Here is a 17,717-nt window from a genome sequence, read left to right as displayed (position 1 = left end):
ACAAGGATCGTACTAAGAAATACGTTATGATTTGTATGATACCATATATGATCCTTGTATGACTACTCAGAAGTGGTGACCCGGGTCTATTTAATTTTTGTAAGACATTAAAATCTCAATTTAAACCTAAACGAGTGTAGAAATAAGAAACTGACATCGGCTCTGCTAAATGTGAAATGCGAAGGCGAAATCAGACCAAGATCAAAACCAATATATAAGTGAATAAAAAATCAAATACAGAAAAAAACCAGCAATTCTCCAGACTTAAAAAAAAATTAAATGGCGTCAATTTCATATCTATGATAAGCTATTATTTGAAATGGAAAATAAGATTCAGTTACGCCGAATTATTAACTTACGCCTGATTGTATCAGTTATATAAATGGGATTGAAGAGGAAGACAACAGAATACCAACAAAAATTGTTAGAGATCAAATTTCTGTTTTTTTGAGAAAATTGTTAAAAATGATACACTCAGAACTTTCACTTATGTTTCATCAGAAAACAAATGTGTTAATAATCTTTGATAGGTCATCGTTCAAACAAAAATTTCAATGAAAAAAAGTGAAATAGACAAACTCAAGAATCTCCAATTTTTGCAAAAGTCAAATGAAAAAAAATATATAAATACTTAGCTATCAATTGAAAAGGAAGTTCAGATTCTATTTTGTCACATTATTGACTTATCAAGATTTTAATAAATGAGATGGAAGGCAAAACAGCAAAAAAATGAAAAGAGTCATAATTCAATTTTCCCATGTAGTCTTCAAGCCTTAAAACCATTAGCAAGGAACTCAAGTCATTGATATTTTTTTGTTCCACTATTTCATTAAAAAAACTTTTATTTATTCAGTCTAAGAATCAGCTAATGAAAAAAACAGGACTGCGTGATAAACATTATAAGGAATAAAGTTTGAGAACAATACAACTAATACAAATACATGTTCATCGCAATAATTATATTGAGCCAGAAAAACACGAGTAAAATACAAGACACAGGTCAGACGACCGCAAAAAAAACAGCAAATGGCTCCAAAACCAAAAAAATCTATGTCCAAATGCAAATAATTTATTCTAAACAATCACAATGGGAGCCAAAAATAGCCTCAATATCGCTCCAAGGTTACTCAAACCCGTAAATGATGACAATGGAAATATAATCGGACAGATTTTGAAAAAAATGAACAAAAATTAAAAAATTATGAAGAAAGTGAGTGTTAGAAAAGAAATGTTCACAAAAAATTTAAACACCAAAAACATTTCAAATAAGATAAAATGAAAAAATATCTTGCTTTAACACTTTACGCCTGAAATTTTTATAGCGATGCCACTCAAAACTCTTCACAACAAATATATCGGTCAGCCAAAATTGACTGAACAAAAAATTCCAATTTAGCATATAGTCATCCCTCCCCACAATGGGGGTTCGAACAAATGGGTTGTTTGAAGGTTGATTCCTAAATTTTTATTTGTTTGGTTAGAACTTTGGCTCTGAAACATTAGGTGTTTTTCAAAAATTGTTTAACAAACATGACAGCTTCTTCCATATGCCACCAATTGGTTTATCTCACCTCCAATTGGCCTATAAAAATTTTCATCACTGAAGCAAAGCCACAATAACAGTGCAACATGTCTGAAAACTAAAAATGTTTGCAAAGAAAGCAAGCTTGGATATATTTTTTTAATATAAAAATGTTGAAGACTTAGTCTGTTGCGTCCAGTCTATCTTAGTTCAGTCATGTTGCGTCTAGTCAGTTTTCGCCCCCTCTCCATATAACTTTACTCTTTATTTGCTACTAATAACAAAGATGTTTCATATAAAATACAGAATTTGTAATTCGGGGTCTTCGAAAACAAGGGGGTCAAAACAGAACAGATCCAAGAGTTGTACACATGGAGCACTAAACATGTCTTTAAATTTTTAGTTGCCTCTTTTGTATGTTATTTAAAAACAACCGAAATAGCAGCAGTGACTTCGTAAAATTTTTTGATTTTCCTCAATTGTACCGCGTTGTCTTGAAGCAATATTTGTTTTTTTTTCAAAAGCTCTTTCGCAGGCCTTCGTTTCAATGCTGAAAATCCAAAATGTACAAAATTACCGGCGAATGCGTTGTTTTTATGTAAATCAAACGCTAAACGCGTTGAAAAGAAAAAGCTGTTTTTTTTCCGTATTTCTTACAAGGTTTTGCGGTTCTAAGCGTACATCTTACATGAACTCACAACTTAAGTTTTAGCATTGATCTTATAATTTTTTGCGTTTAATTTAGCGTTCAGATTTCCTAAATTCAACACCTAAAATTTTGCTCTGATCTTACATAAACTGCCGTTCAGCATATCGTCAATCCTTCAAATATTCAGTACTTAATAGTTGTATATTGGGAGTTTTTGGTGTCCCATAGCCCAATATTGAAGTTCATTGAACTGTTAAATTTATTTTACAAAAATCTTCACACTCGTTTAAGTATTTGAAGGTCATAATTTCGTGTTGGGAAAAGAGGGCTAATGCGAAAGACCATAATGTTTTTTGGCTACATTTTAAGAACTCTTTACGTTGTTTGATGGCCAAAAGTTGTCTCTACTTACTCATTTGAGAACAAAGTATTTTGTTCTTCTGCTAAATTTAAGTTTTTTGGCCTACTGTTTTTTTTCTGCTTTGTCAAACTTTGGTTCAACAAATTGCATTCTATTGCTTCCTGCTTGATTTGGTGTTCCAAAATGGTCCTCCAATCATTTGCAAGCTGAGTTTTTTGGTAATGTGGTTATAGTTCGTGTTTCCGCTTATTTTAATTCAGACTGCCTTGAAATATAATTCTCGACATAGAATAAACAAAGCTTGGTTCTGGAGTTGTTGCAAAAAAGTCTGGTGGTCTTTCAATTATTCTAACTGCGTATCGTCAACAACTAGAAACGTTCTCAGAAAAGACGCATTCCCTTCTAAGGCAAAGTCGAAAAGATTGAAAAGTGATTTTTTTTTAAAACTGCAAGTGAAAATACCAAGAAAAAAATTGGTTCACCTATCACAATTTCCTACTGGGATAGTTTTACCATCCAACAAAAAATCCTCTGTTGGATGGTAAAACCTTTTTAGTCATGCCATAACAAACTACGCGTTAAGAAGACGTCGCCAATTTTTTTGCAAGGATACTATCTGGTTGGGTATAACATTTTCTGCTCGTTTTCTAGTTTTTTTTTAAATCTCAAACATGTAAATTCGAATAACCCCAAGGTTAAAGTTACATGTTTCAATATTATAAATCAAACATACTACATCTTTCCCTTGAATAACTAAACATAATAATAATAATAAAAAACTAAGGTTCAGTTTCTAGTTCTCGTGAATTATTTTATAAAAATAAACTTTTAAAGCCTTTAATTTTTTTGTCCATTGGAACTCGTTTGTGTCTTTTTGCATCTCTTCCTTTAATTCTTTTTTAAATTTTTTCTTTGATTTTTCCTTTCTTAGAGCTCTTGGAAGCTTATTCCATTTCCGAACAAAGTTTCTTATAATTGAATTTTGACTCCATTTTGATTTACATTTTTTTGTGATAGAAAAATCATATGTACAATTATTAACTTTAATTTCAACGTCTCCGAATACTCTGAATTTTTTTTGGTCTTGTATGTTTGTTTGTTGGACAATATCGAAAAGTCTATTTAATGAAGTTTTTGCTATTTGAAGTTCTGCGGGAAGTATTTTATTTTCAAGAAGTAGTTTATGAGCACTGTCATATTTTGTTCGAAAAAAGCAAACTTTTATGCCCCATCTAATTTGTTTGTTTATTCTGTCTATTGAGTAGGACGGCAAACTTTGAAAAAATAATGCACTAAATTCTAAATGCGATAAAACAAGTGATCTAAAGAGATTTATTCGAGCCTTTAAAGGTATTTGATTGCGTACCAAATAAATTGATCTGATAGCTAAAGCCATTTTACTGATCACATTATTAAGTTGTTTTTGGTATGTCAACTCTTTGTCAAGAATAACACCTAAGTATCTGACTTCATCTGTTGGTTTCAATGAATGACTATTAAATTCAACGCAATTGACAGTTGGTAACTTCTCATTTTTGAAAACCATTATTTCTGTTTTCCCTTCATTTAGAGTCAACTTGTTTTGTTTCATATATTGTTCAGTTTCCATCAATATTTTTTTAGCCTTTGCTTCAAAAAACTGTTCATTTTTTTCATGACATAAAATTGCTGTGTCATCTGCAAATTGTAAAACATTCGAACTTTTCCCTATTTCCTCACCGAATTCATTTACATAAAGTATGAATACTAGTGGTCCTAGTACAGTACCTTGTGGAACACCATGATTTATAATTGTCCAGTCCGATTCAACTGATCCGTTTTTCTAACACACTGTTTCCTGTTAATTAGAAACGAATTCAATAATACTCTTGCGTTTTCTCCAAAACCATATTTTTCAATTTTTTGAATAAAAATGTCCAAGGATATTGAGTTAAAAGCTTTCGCTAAATCCAAAAAAATTGTTAAGACTATATCTTTTTAGTTTCTGCTTAGTTTCTGCTTCAACTTCCGTTGCGAGTGCTCCGTAATTAAAACTGTGCCGTTTTTTGCTAACTATACTCGTTGATTATAATAAAACTCGGCATTTATTTTTGATTTTTTAACATTTATTTTTGCTTGGATTTACTCTGTAAAATTCTTATCATCCATTGAGAAACTTTAACTGCACTTCAATCTGAGTGTTTGAAGGATTTTCACGTCAAAACCTACATACTTGATATAATATTGTTGTATGGTGAATTTCATGGTGAATTATACGTGCAATTCACCGTGCAGGTAAATTGCACGTATATTGTTTGCAGGTAATTTTGCAGGTATTGTTACCTGAAGTTTTGCTTACCTGCAAACGTTGCAGTTCAATTTACCTAGACATTTTTTAGAGTGGCTAAGCTCCATACACTTTTTAACAACGTCATTCACGTTTCCTTTTATTTTCTACCATCATCAACATCAGCTGATTGAAAAGCAGATCTACATTGCGACCCGTTTTGGCTGAAGTCGCAAACCACATGTGGATGTTTAAATCAGGGTCCAACAAACTCCACAAAGATTCTGTAATCTCTTCGCCATTTTGGGATAAATCACTTTTGGTACCCACTAATATACAGGGAACTTGCACGGGCAAGACACTCAAAGACATTTCACGCCATTCAATTACTGACTGGATTGTTTTCTCATTATCTCTTGCACATTGGGATAAACAGAATGGTATAATTATACCATCCGCACTTTTGTAGCACTGATGAGCCACTGTATAATCTGACCTGCAGTATCCGGCTATGTCCCATAATTGAAGTTGATACTGTTTTCCGGAAAAAGTAATTTGCTTTGTCGCAAAATCAGCACCGATAGTCGGTTTGAGGTCATCGCGGAAAATACCTGGGGAAAAGCACAAAAGCAAATCACCATACAACGTCTACCCGGGTTGACCAAAATTGCTTACCATAAAACCACTGATATATGGTAACTTACTTACCATAAAACGGACCATATATGGTAACTTACTTACCATAAAACCAATCATATATGGTAACCTACTTACCATAAAACGGACCATATATCGTAACTTACTTACCATAAAACCAATCATATATGGTAACCTACTTACCATAAAACGGACCATATATGGTAACTTACTTACCATAAAACCAATCATATATGGTAACCTACTTACCATAAAACGGACCATATATGGTAACTTACTTACCATAAAACCAATCATATATGGTAACTTACTTACCATAAAACGGACCATATATGGTAACTTACTTACCATAAAACCAATCATATATGGTAACCTACTTACCATAAAACGGACCATATATGGTAACTTACTTACCATAAAACCAATCATATATGGTAACCTACTTACCATAAAACGGACCATATATCGTAACTTACTTACCATAAAACGGACAATATATGGTAACTTACTCACCAGGAAAAAGGAAAAAGGAAAAAAAAACTTGCGGAAAACTACAAAAGCTAATCACCATACCTTGTGTAACGACTGACCAAAATTACTTACCATAAAACGAATCATGTATGGTAACTAATTTACCATGAAATGGACCATACACGGAAACTTACCATAAAACGGACCATAAATGGCCCATATAAGTCATGAATTGTTTTTGTTCTAAAACCTTGCTATGATTCGTAAGTTGCCATTTATGGCTCGTTCTATGATAAATTAATTTCTTTTTTTCCTTTTTATTGAGAAGCTGACAGTTTATTGGTAATGTTTATGGTCTGGTTTGTGGTTAGTAAGATACCATATATGGTCCGTTTTATAATGGGAAAGATACCATATATGAAGTTTTATCATAGGCAAACTATACCAAAAATTCATTCTTGTTCAGACTCGGTACACGCTTGGCACCTCCCATATCAGGTTTGACTGGATTTGAATAACTCTTTCACCCAATATAGAACACCTGTTTTTAACACAGGAACATTAAAATATCCAAAACTTCACCGCCAATGCAACTTTTCTTCCAAAACGCATATTCTGGCCAAATGCTTTACTGATTCCCAACTGGTTGGACCAGTATGTTTGCGTTTTGGATCAAAAAGAGATAAAAAGCATATATTAACGGATACGCTGGGACTTTCATTTCTAGCGTCTTGTGCGGCAAATTGCAATTTCAATCGCAATTTCAACTTTGCTTCCCAAACCTTTAATCTAATTAATTTTTGCAGAGTCACAACTGGTTGGATCAGTTTGTTTCCGTTTTGCACCGAAGAGTTTCTTACCATGAAATGCATATATGGAAACTTACCATGAAACAGACCATATATGGCCCATAAAATCATAAATTGTTTTGGTTCTATGACCTTGCTATGAATCGTAAGTTGCCATTTCTGGCTCGTTTTAGGGTTGTCTAACTTCTTTTTTATGGAGAAGTTGATAGTTTAGGGGTATTATTTATTATCTTGTTTGTGGTTAGTAAGATACCATATATGGTCCGTTTTATGATGAGAAGGATGCCATATATGCAATTTTGTGGTAGTCAAGCTTTTATCAAAAAAATATTTCTTGTTCAGAATCCTTACACGCTAGACATCTCCCACATCCCTTTTGACTGGATTTAAATGATTCTTTGACCCGATAAAAAAACACCTGTTTTTAAAACAGGAAAATCAAAATCTCCTAATTTTTACCACAAATTCAACTTTTCTTCCAAAACTCATATTCTGACCAAATCTTATGCTGAGCAACAACTGGTGGAACTAGTAAGTTTGTGTCTTGCATCAGAAAGGGACAAAAAGTGAATATAAACGGATACACTGGGACTTTATTTTTTAACGTCTTGTGCGTCAAATTGCAATTTCAATCGCAATTTCAACTTTGCCTCCAAAACCTCTTTTTTGATCATTTTTTGCAGAGTCCTAACAGCTTGGAACAGCTTGTTTGCGTTTTGCAGCAAACAGTGACAAACAGCAATTATTAACGATTTCACTGCTTAAGCTAACGTCATGTGCGGCAAATTGTTATTTTCCCCCACAAAATAATTTTTCTTCCAAAACTCATGTTCGGACCGATTCAATTATAAATTCTGATCTAGTTGGATTTAGTTGCACAAAACACGAGAAAAAACATCTATTTACATCTTCTACATCTTGAGAAACAGAAAAATTTTAAAGAAGAAATTTTTTACTGAGTGTAGTTTTTGCTGGGCAATTTTGCCGTTTTGACTGAATCTAGGCTCACACCAGAGTGCATACAGATGTGACAAACTAGTGAGCAAAAAAAATTTAGAAAAAACAGACATATCTTATATAAACCACGAGAAATAGAAGACCTTTAGAGAAGACTTTTATGAAAATAAGGAAATTTCTTACAATTTAACCGTCTCTACAAGTCAATACTACGTGCAATTTTTCAGCCGCATAGGTCAGCAAACGAAATATTGCAAGACAGTATCTTCAGAGTCGCGATTAATGAGAAGAAGACTATTGGGATTTTCTTCCTGAGAGGAAGTTCATACTTTTCTTGAAAGCTTGTTGTTTTGATGGAATCTAGAACCTAAAATGTCGGCATATAATTGATACAATCGGCATATATTTGATACAATATAAGTTCACATCAATTCTAACTCTTATAGTCGACTTTCCTAATGAAAGAAAGTACCTGCTGAAAATCACAAAGACATAACACCTTACATTGTGTGAAGGATCCCTTCTACAGACGACAGAAATATCCCAAAAAAATGCGTGAAAACGTTTATGTCATTGGTTTGAAACTCAGTTTGAGAATATTTAAAATCAACGTAAAAATTGCCTGAAACACGAAAAACTGAGTTTTTGTACAAAAGATCGTACAAAAGGGGAAACAAAGAAATTATTTAATGAAAGCTCCATAACGCCACAGAGGACGTTTGTATTTCAAAACTTTATAACGTTTTTGAACTACAAGGTCAAACGCCTTTTTGTCTATAAATCCTTGCTTTATTGACGCTTTGAGACCACTTTTGTTCCAATTAGGAATTGATAATCTTTCATGTATTTCCAATTTGTCGAAATTATCAAGAATTTTAAAGCAAGCAAAGATTTTTCGCTAAGTCTACGAATCAACTGTCCAAGAACTCCATCTTTGTGACTTTTTGCTGACCTTTTGCAAATCTCTGTACAAGGACTGTGGAGCCCGAATAACTGTCTCCAGAAACTGCCACTTTGAACACTCTTGCACTTTCATCTTCATTCGTTCCTGAAAACATACAAATTTCCAAAAAAGAGTAATGATCAATATTTTCAGACAAACAGATATTTCTCTACAATATATATATATATATATATATATATATATATATATATATATCATGGACTACAGCTTACGTAATAAAAAGCTTTTTCATTAATAAGTGAAATTGCAATTAATTGCAGTCATATACGAAAACAGCTGGAGTATTGACAGCTGTCAATATACTTCAGCTGTTTGCGAATATGAACTACAATTAATCGCAATTTCACTTATAAATAAAAGGCTTTTTATTTTGTCAATTGTTTCCACAACGCATGCAATGCAGACATCAAATGAATCAAAATCCTATTCTAGATCTGGGTAATTTTGAATCCAGTTGGGAATGTTGACAGAACAAAAAAAAACGAAAACTGTCTTTAAAATGAACCAGGCGTAGCTTGATTAACATATTGCTCTACTTGTTAGCCACAGAGGCCTTAATGGAAAAAGAATAAGATGAAGGTCATAAGTGCTCAAGTTTTGATGTTTTTGAGAGAAATCCTCAGCCCAGGAGAATTTAAGACCAAGTAGTGTAGTTTCTACACCAAATTATCTGCAAATAAACGGTGCTAAATCATGTCCTACAAAAGTGGCTTTCACAAAAGTTGCGTGACTAAACCACCTAACAAAACAAAAACGAAAACTTTTCCAGCTTTTACCTTTAAACTCCATCATTATTTGTGCAAATAGAGAATAGAATGGCTTTGAAATCTCTTCATAAATTTTTTTTAAAAAAATGACTTTTTGTAACAGTTACCGCGGAGCGCATAAAAACTTTTCGATTCGTTTTTTTTCTGCGCAGTTCAAAAGTTGAAGTAGTGCATCACGTTTTCAGACTTTCAATTACAGCTAACCAGTGGGGGTACTCCAAAGGTCTATGAACAGACTTATGAAAAGACAATGCTCGACTAAAATATACTATAAAAAGACCACACTCGACTCATTTGAGCTATGAAAAGACTTTAGCTGGGCTTTTAGACACTCTAGATTTTAGCTTGACTCAGATTTGTTGCAAGACTTTAACTGGACCCTAGATTTTACAAAAGACTTTGACTCGACTCTAAATTTGGGCTGGATTTAAGCTCGACACAATGTTTGCAAAAAAAAGGTCGACTTAAAATCTTTTTACGGATCCATCATTGGTCTTTTCATAAGTCGATTTACGCGCAGTATTGTTTATATAACATAGTCAGCATGTAGACTCCTTCATCTCTTGCGATTCATAAGAACCACAAATCCCTCAAAAACCTGCATTATATTTCAAAAAAAAGATAGCACATATTTTTGGAGGGGAAAACAAACTGAATAACGCCAAAATTATGCCATAGCTAATGGGACTAGGATCAATACACATGGGACTAGGATAGTTAGCTGGTTTCATTGAATCAAATAATGTGGTAATATACCCAAGCTGCCAGAACTCCTTATCATAAGATTTGACAAGACTTTTGAGGTCTTAGTCAGTTTTCCAACTGTTTTTTAAGCTGGACTGCTCTGGTGCAAAGCTGTTTAGTCTTGCTCCGGTTATGCTTTTGTATGCGCAGAAGCAGAAAAAAAATAAATTTCGAACTCTGAAAAACAGACTTATGAAAATACTAAAGGTGGACCCATGGAAAGACCCTAGCTGGACTTCCTTATGAAAATACTTTAGCTTGACCCATGAAAAGAGCTCGACCGTGTAATAATGTTCAATATTGCCCCTTCCCTACTAGAGTAAATTCTTCTCATAAGTCGAGGTCTAGGCCTTGATCTGTAGTACAGAAGATGGATCAAATCGAAAAAAACCAAAACTTTGAATTGGTGCTGCCTTGTTAGGATGCCAATTCCCATCTGCCTATCTTGTAAACTGTTGCAAATTATATTGTTCCGGAAAAAGACAGTTCACACTATATTCAATTATCCTAAAGCTGATCATCAAAGTAACAGAAGTGCGAAATAGTTTTTCACAATCTTGGAATGACAATTTTCAGGAGGTTTTATAATAAACTTCTGATATTAGAACAAATAAAATGATTCATTTTTCAAAGAATAACAAATTAAAAAGCTCACGATGTCCCCAAATGAACTGGTCTTGCATTTAAGGAGATTCCCAATGGCTTAAGTTCATTAAAACCAAATGTTCTACACGAATTTTTAATCCGGCTGAACAGCTAATTCGAGCTCTGTATCTCCGTAATTCAAAATCTGAAGCTCTCTCTGGCTCCATTTGTCCGTTTCTTGTGTCTTAAACAGAACTGCGTTCTTTCTGAGGCTCAACCAACACGATGTTTTTTTTTAAAAAAAAACTTTAACTTCATCTCTTAGAGAAAAAAATAACTCAAAATAACTTAGAGAAATAAATTGGAAATATATCACTTTCCGTATGATGGCTTTCCCTATACTATGCAAATGAATCAGTCAAAAATTGTGCTCAACCTTATTTCTACTGGTCGCCATTGCTCAATTTTCAAGTTATCGCCGGCCAAAAATTTCTAACTTTTTTTGTAAACAAACTTACATGGTTTATCAGATAATAACTTTTGAAGTCATTTATCTTCTTGCCTAGTAAACTTTTTAAAATATATTTAAAAAGCTATTAATGCTAAGTCTTTTCATTTTTTCACATAATACCTCTTTTTTGTTGATCGAATTCCCATTCCCGATTAAGATTCATTTAAAATTGCATTTTTTCAAAGAATCGTAGGTTCCGGGAACCGAATAATCCGAGTTGCTCTAAATTGACGGGAGGACAAATACTTTGTCGCTAGTTGCCTGGTTTTGTTTCAATATTTTTATCATTCCAAACACATTCAACAACTCATGTACTGTAATTCATGGTTTTTAACTCTCTGATTATTCCAAAACACTAAGATCCGCTGCACCCGCAGCACAACATCAGTCATTAAAAAAGATACACTATTCCTTTAAAAATCATATATGTCGTTGCGTCATATAGTCAACAAGCAAATCAATTTTGACTACCCGCAGCATCCGCTCGTTACGTAGTTGTGGAATGTTGGTGCAAGTAAAATATGACTAAAAATTTTGATTTTTTGAACAAATTGATCTGCCTTAATTTGTATTGTCATTCTGCCAGCTATTCGGCTAGTTACTCTTTTTCATGAGTCTAATCGTAAAACAAGAGGCAAAAATTTTCATTACTAATTATTTAACACAATAACTAAAAACAATTGTTCAATTACCCTAGTCGAGACCTGGAATTTATGAAAAGACCTATTAACTCCAGGTATGGGGGTAAATATTGAATTAAATTACATGGTCGAGGACCCTAGTTAAATTCGAGGCTAACTCTTTCCATAAGTCCATCCAAATTCTTTCCATATGCAAAAATGAGGCAAACTAAAAAGTTCCGACAACACCTGGGTTCGATCTCGTGACCTTCTCCAATCTTACCCAATTGCTTAACCAATTGCGCTACATGTCCTTAACTTCGAAGGAAATTGTAAACGAGTCATTATAACGGTCACGAGCGTAATTCCAGGACATATTTTATTGTCCAGCCAAATTCCTGAACACCTTTATTGTCCAGCCAAATCTCAGGACGCACGTTTTAGTTCCAGGCAAATTCTAGGACGGTTGTTTTAGTTCCAGCCAAAGTCCAGGAGATCACATTAGCTCCAGACAAATTCTTTTCATACCCAATATCTGTCGAGGACAGTCTTTTCATGCCTTGAATCTGTCGAGGACGGTCTTTTGCTATTTCCAGGTCTCGACTAGGGTAATATGTAAACCAACCACTGGCAAAAATATTTCATTAATTAAAATTTAACGTTTGACAAAAAATTTCACATCGATTGAAAATTATAACATTGGGCAAAGAAGATTTCATCAGGAAAAATTTAAATAAAAGGCAAAAGTGTTCATCAATCGAAATGCAAAACCTTGAACCTTGACTTCATCAAATAAAATTCAAACAGCAGAAGAAAAATTTTTAACAAATGAATGTGAAAGAACAGGTGTCAAGGAACAGCTGGCGATAGCTTTCATCCAGTGAAAAAAAATACCGAATTGTTTAGCAGGATCAATTATCAGTAATTTCTAGCTCCTGTTGGTTGCTTAAACAATTTTTTTCAATATCATTGCAGGAGGACTTGTCCCCCTCATCTTTTTTCATTTTTGTGGCTGACTTTAGACAGCTGTCATTTACACATTTACACCAAAGAGGACCTGAAAACCGAAAGTGATTATCACGAAAAAGCTCTGGAAAATTCTGCAATTTGGCTCAAAATAAATTGCCTTACATTGAATGCTTATAAAACAAAAACAGTTAGGTTTCAGAAAAGAAAAATACACATCACCTTAACACGCAAAAGATTGACAACAAAGAAGTACACAATGTTGCAGTAAATAAGCATCTTGTCATCCTAGTTGACAAAGACCTTAGTTTCCAATATCATGCTGAGTCAGTGGAAAAAACTAACAACATTCTGTTCCTTATTCTACCGTTTGAGGAAATGTTTAAGCACAAGGCAGCTTGTAACAATTTATAAAAAATATGTGCAGCCAACTGCTCACTACAGTGTTGAAAACTTTTTGTCTTAGTGACGAAGACTTTTTGTTATCGGCAGACGCTTGCATTACATTATTTTAAAACTATTATCCCGTCAATGTAGCAATTGATCATTTATTAATTAAGCAGTCCAAACAAGTTACCACCATCAAAGAATACAGCGTTAACTAATATTTATTTCATGGTTACTTGACCGCATTGAGTAACGAATGTCAGAAGCAGAATTTTTTTCAACAATATTTCTTATTCTACACGAGACTAAGCTGAACTCAACAAAAAAACTCAACCATGGAGTGCCATATGTTAGATATAATAAAAGTATGGTACTGCGGCAGAGCCAATCTACGCAATGAATAATTCTGCTGTGGAAAAATAAGAACAGTGAAAAATTAGACAGAGTTGAAAAATGGTGTGAGATAATCTTGCTTGAACACAGTTTTTAACTTTCAGATGCACCGAAAAAAGAGAATAGAAATTGATATGTGACACGGTGTGATTTTCTAGAAAATGAACAATTTGCTCCATCCCAGGTCGAGGTGTCACCGATAAAAATCGCTGAGAGATTTACGGTGAATTTGAATAAAAAGTGTAAGATTTGTAAGATGAATGCGGTGAAAAAAAATTAAGCTGTGAATTTTTTTTCACCACTTATGCGGTGAAAAAAAGTTTCTCCGCTAAAAATCGCAATTCCCGATAAAAAATTCGCCATTAAATTCACCACTAATCTTACAAAGTTTCACCATTGGAACACTTGCATTCAAAAATGCGAGAATAGCGCTGAATAATCAACAACCTCGTATTATTTGAAAAGATATAATACTATAATGTATGTCGAACACGCTGTCGATCGGGAATAACCTTCTGGATAGATAATCAGCTTATAGAAAGAAGATAAGTATATAGCATATTAAGCAAAGATGTTTTGTATTTAGCCATATCTGAGGATGTTTGCTTCGTACTTTATAACTTAGAAGTTTTATAATATTTTGATCTGAACAACTGTTTAGTTTTTCTATGTGTCCTTCTGTGAATAATTTTTATTTTTCAGTGTTGACTCTATCTTGTAAATTAATGGGTACTCGTCGTCCATTTTGATGTTTAGGGTGAAGATTTCTGATCGTGATCAGAGGTAGCAGAAATTTTAAGTCAGTAGTGTAATTTTATTGTTTCAGTATTTGAGAACCTGTTCCAAACACTTCGAAGCATTTCAACTGTATTTTGAATTTTGAATTCTCAACGAAATTTTTTAACATTTTGGAAAAACGAACCGTACAATTTTTTCGGCAAATGTTTACTCCGAAAAACCAGGACAGATTGCAGTAAGGAAGAGAACAGAATATATCATGGAAGACACGAGTCTCTTAAAGGGCTGATTGATTGCAACCCATTGTAAAGCTAAAATGCGCTGACTTCTTGAAAAGGGTAAAATTAGATTACAAGAAAACAATCTTGGTAAGGTCTAGAAAACTGCAAAGTCTTAGATGGATATTGGGCAGAAAATTGACGTGTTGTCATGTAAACGCGGGTTGAGGAATAAAATCAAAAAGTTTACCGTTTAATCTTAAGAAAGTCGCCATATTGTTTGTAAATTTCAACCAGTTATGAATATTACGATGAGGCTAAATATATAGAGTTATAAAGAAATGCAAATTTTCAAAGATTTTTCTAGCGGTCGCAATTTCGTTGGAGAATCAATACAATAACAAAAACAAACGATGCGCATTTTGTGTCATAATTCGTATAATTCGAAATATTTGCAAATACAGTGTTTGAAATAAGCAATTAAAATTCTTCAACAAATTCAATCAGTGCTGAAATTGATGCTTCGTTTTGCTGGTGCTTTCCAAATTAAGAATCCAGTTTAACAACGGGTTAATCAGAAAAAGAAAAAGATATTATTTGCGATAAAGGTCCGGGATCTATTCTGTTCCCCCCCCCCCCCCCAGTGTTTTTTATGACCCCCAGTTACAAATTATATGTTTTTATATAGCACGTTACTATGTGAGAAAATAGCACGTGCGCCTGGGGGTCATGAAAAATTTATGCTCACTAAGCTTGGGGGGGGGTGGGCAAAACAGAATAGATCCGAGATCCGATCCATCCATTTTGAAAGCCTACACCCACGTTCAGGTTGACAAAGTGATTTTGGTAGAGCATAGTTTGCATCACCAATATAATGTGTACCAACAAATCAAAGGTATCATCACGCATTACCATTGAAGCTCAGAGTTCTTTCAATTTTGGCTTCTCCGCGGTCAATATCAATAACTGTAACCAAGACCTGCAAAAAAAACTATTTTTTTAAAATGTTAAGGTATAAGCGCAAATATTTTGAATTGACTAATAATAATCATGTTAATTTGATTTACTCGGTGAAGTACAAAAATTTCTGAAACCTTCGAACAATTTGAAACGGCCCATTTTTGTGTGTTCGCACAACTCTTCAATACAGTGATAAACACAAAGACGGCAAAAATTCTGAGAAACGGTTGCTCGATAAATAAGACAAATCAGTGTACAATTTGAATCTTCAAAAATTTTTGAAAGGTTCTGTTCATTTTTTAGAAAAAAGAAACCAATCGTAATTTCATTTGAAAGGAATCGTGCTCAATTTTTTTCCTGGAAGCGAAAAATTTTTCTAGCATTCTATTAATTGATAACAGGCTAGAAGAAATCAACTCCTTAATTTGGATAAAATCCAAACCATTTATCGCTTCAATTTGTATGTTGTTTAGGAACTTTATGCTACCCTGGCTCTTTTGGTAAATCGACATCTTCTGCGCAGAGTTACAAAACGGTATGATTAAAAAGCTCAAAAATCTGAAACCCTTCCTGCAGATATTTTTTCAATTTTGTGTTATCTTAAAACGAAAATGATGCTTCAAATTCTGAAATATTTTCCTGGTCTTGCCTATAAGTATCGAGGCGCCCAACAATTATTCACTTTCTCTGTAAATTGTGTACTTTGTCAGAATTCTGTTGAAATTGCGTTAGCAATAGCTCTGGTGACCGAGTATCGGTATTCTTTTGGTTTATTACATCTCCAATTCGAATTGTTTATAAGAGCTCCCTTGTTTTAGGATTATTTAACCCATTATTTTCAAAATTAAAGCCATCGAAAGCAAATAGAAGTGTGTGAAAAGCAAATAGAAGTGTGTTATAAGGCTTGAAAATTTGCACTCTGATTTTTGATTAGAGTGTAAAAATTGTTTTCAAAAGATTGTGTAGGTTTTCAAGAGCCAGATTTTTTCTTCACGTGGTGTCAATTTTAATCACGGTTGCTAACAAAATATATATACTTTTAATTGCTCAAATTGATCAGTGGACAACCAATGGTTTTGACGTCTCCGTTGTACGTTGTTTTTTTAGTTTTTAGTTTTAAGTTATTTAGTTTTTGAATTTTCTACCTCTTTTTCTCTTTTTGTTTGTCTGAAGAATTAGCATCGTTAAGGACAACGCCTATTGGCTTTTATTGAAGCCTTGATTATAACTGTTTAATCATTCCAAATTTTTGCTTCTGGTTGTTATGAACATCATTTTGATTTTTTTCAGTTTTTCTGAGTTTCACTTTTTTTCTGGAAGTTCTGATTGTCTAAATTCTTAATCTCTAAAATCATAACGTCATGCAATTTCGGATGGGTCATTTGTTTGGCATAAATAGCGTCATTTAAAATCTCTCATTGATAGCTCACGGTTTTGATGACAATGTGTTTTCATAAAATATTAGGGAATTGGTGATTTTTGACTCTTAATAATGTTCTTCTTGGGATCTAAAGTCTTTTATTAGCACTGACAGGTCCATATCATCGTTTTTAGTCCACAGGGAAATTAATTCGTTATTTCGATGTTTATTAAAAAAGTTATTGAATATATTTAACTTCAGAAAACTTTTTTGGATTATCCAGATTTTTCAATTTTTGCAGTTTTGTCTTGTGAAAAAGGAAACAACAGGCACCACATATCCTCGGAAATAATGTATAAGATTGGTTAGATTTTATTTGATAATTCTTAGGTTTTCACACCATTTGTTCGCAAAATTTTTTTCAGTTTTTGTGGGAGTCTTGCTCACTTGAGTTCTCTTACCCTGTATCGTAATCCCTGGACGGAAAAAGTTATCCTTTTTTTGTTTTCTGTCGAACATATTGTTCTTTATTGTTTGTATATGGAGCTTTTTTACATAATGCAGCTAAGGAGGTAACGTTGCAGAACAATCGTTCTATTAAAAAATATCATAATTTTTTCTTGTTTTAGATCTTTTGAATGTGTTCTTTGACAACAAGTCCACTTCTAGTTTTTGTTTTTGCAGCTTGGCTAAAACATGAGAACTCTCTAAATATATTAAAAGGTTAAACTTGACAACCAATGCTAAGGAACAACAGAAAGATGAAAAAGTATTATTGCGCGGAAGGACTCTCAGCTCAAGTTTCTTTAAAG

General features: G+C 33.3%; 1 pseudogene; it reads left to right on the top strand.

The window, feature by feature from the left end:
* The window catches only part of LOC142348566 (dynein axonemal heavy chain 7-like), a 460,211-nt pseudogene that overhangs the window by 292,176 nt on the left and 150,318 nt on the right, over positions 1-17,717 (top strand).

Source organism: Convolutriloba macropyga, chromosome 10, assembly GCF_964194025.1.
Source record: "Convolutriloba macropyga chromosome 10, txConMacr16.3, whole genome shotgun sequence".
NCBI classification, from domain to species: domain Eukaryota; kingdom Metazoa; phylum Xenacoelomorpha; order Acoela; family Convolutidae; genus Convolutriloba; species Convolutriloba macropyga.
Note: the sequence above shows the minus strand (reverse complement) of the source record. Positions and strands in the feature narration are given on the sequence as shown.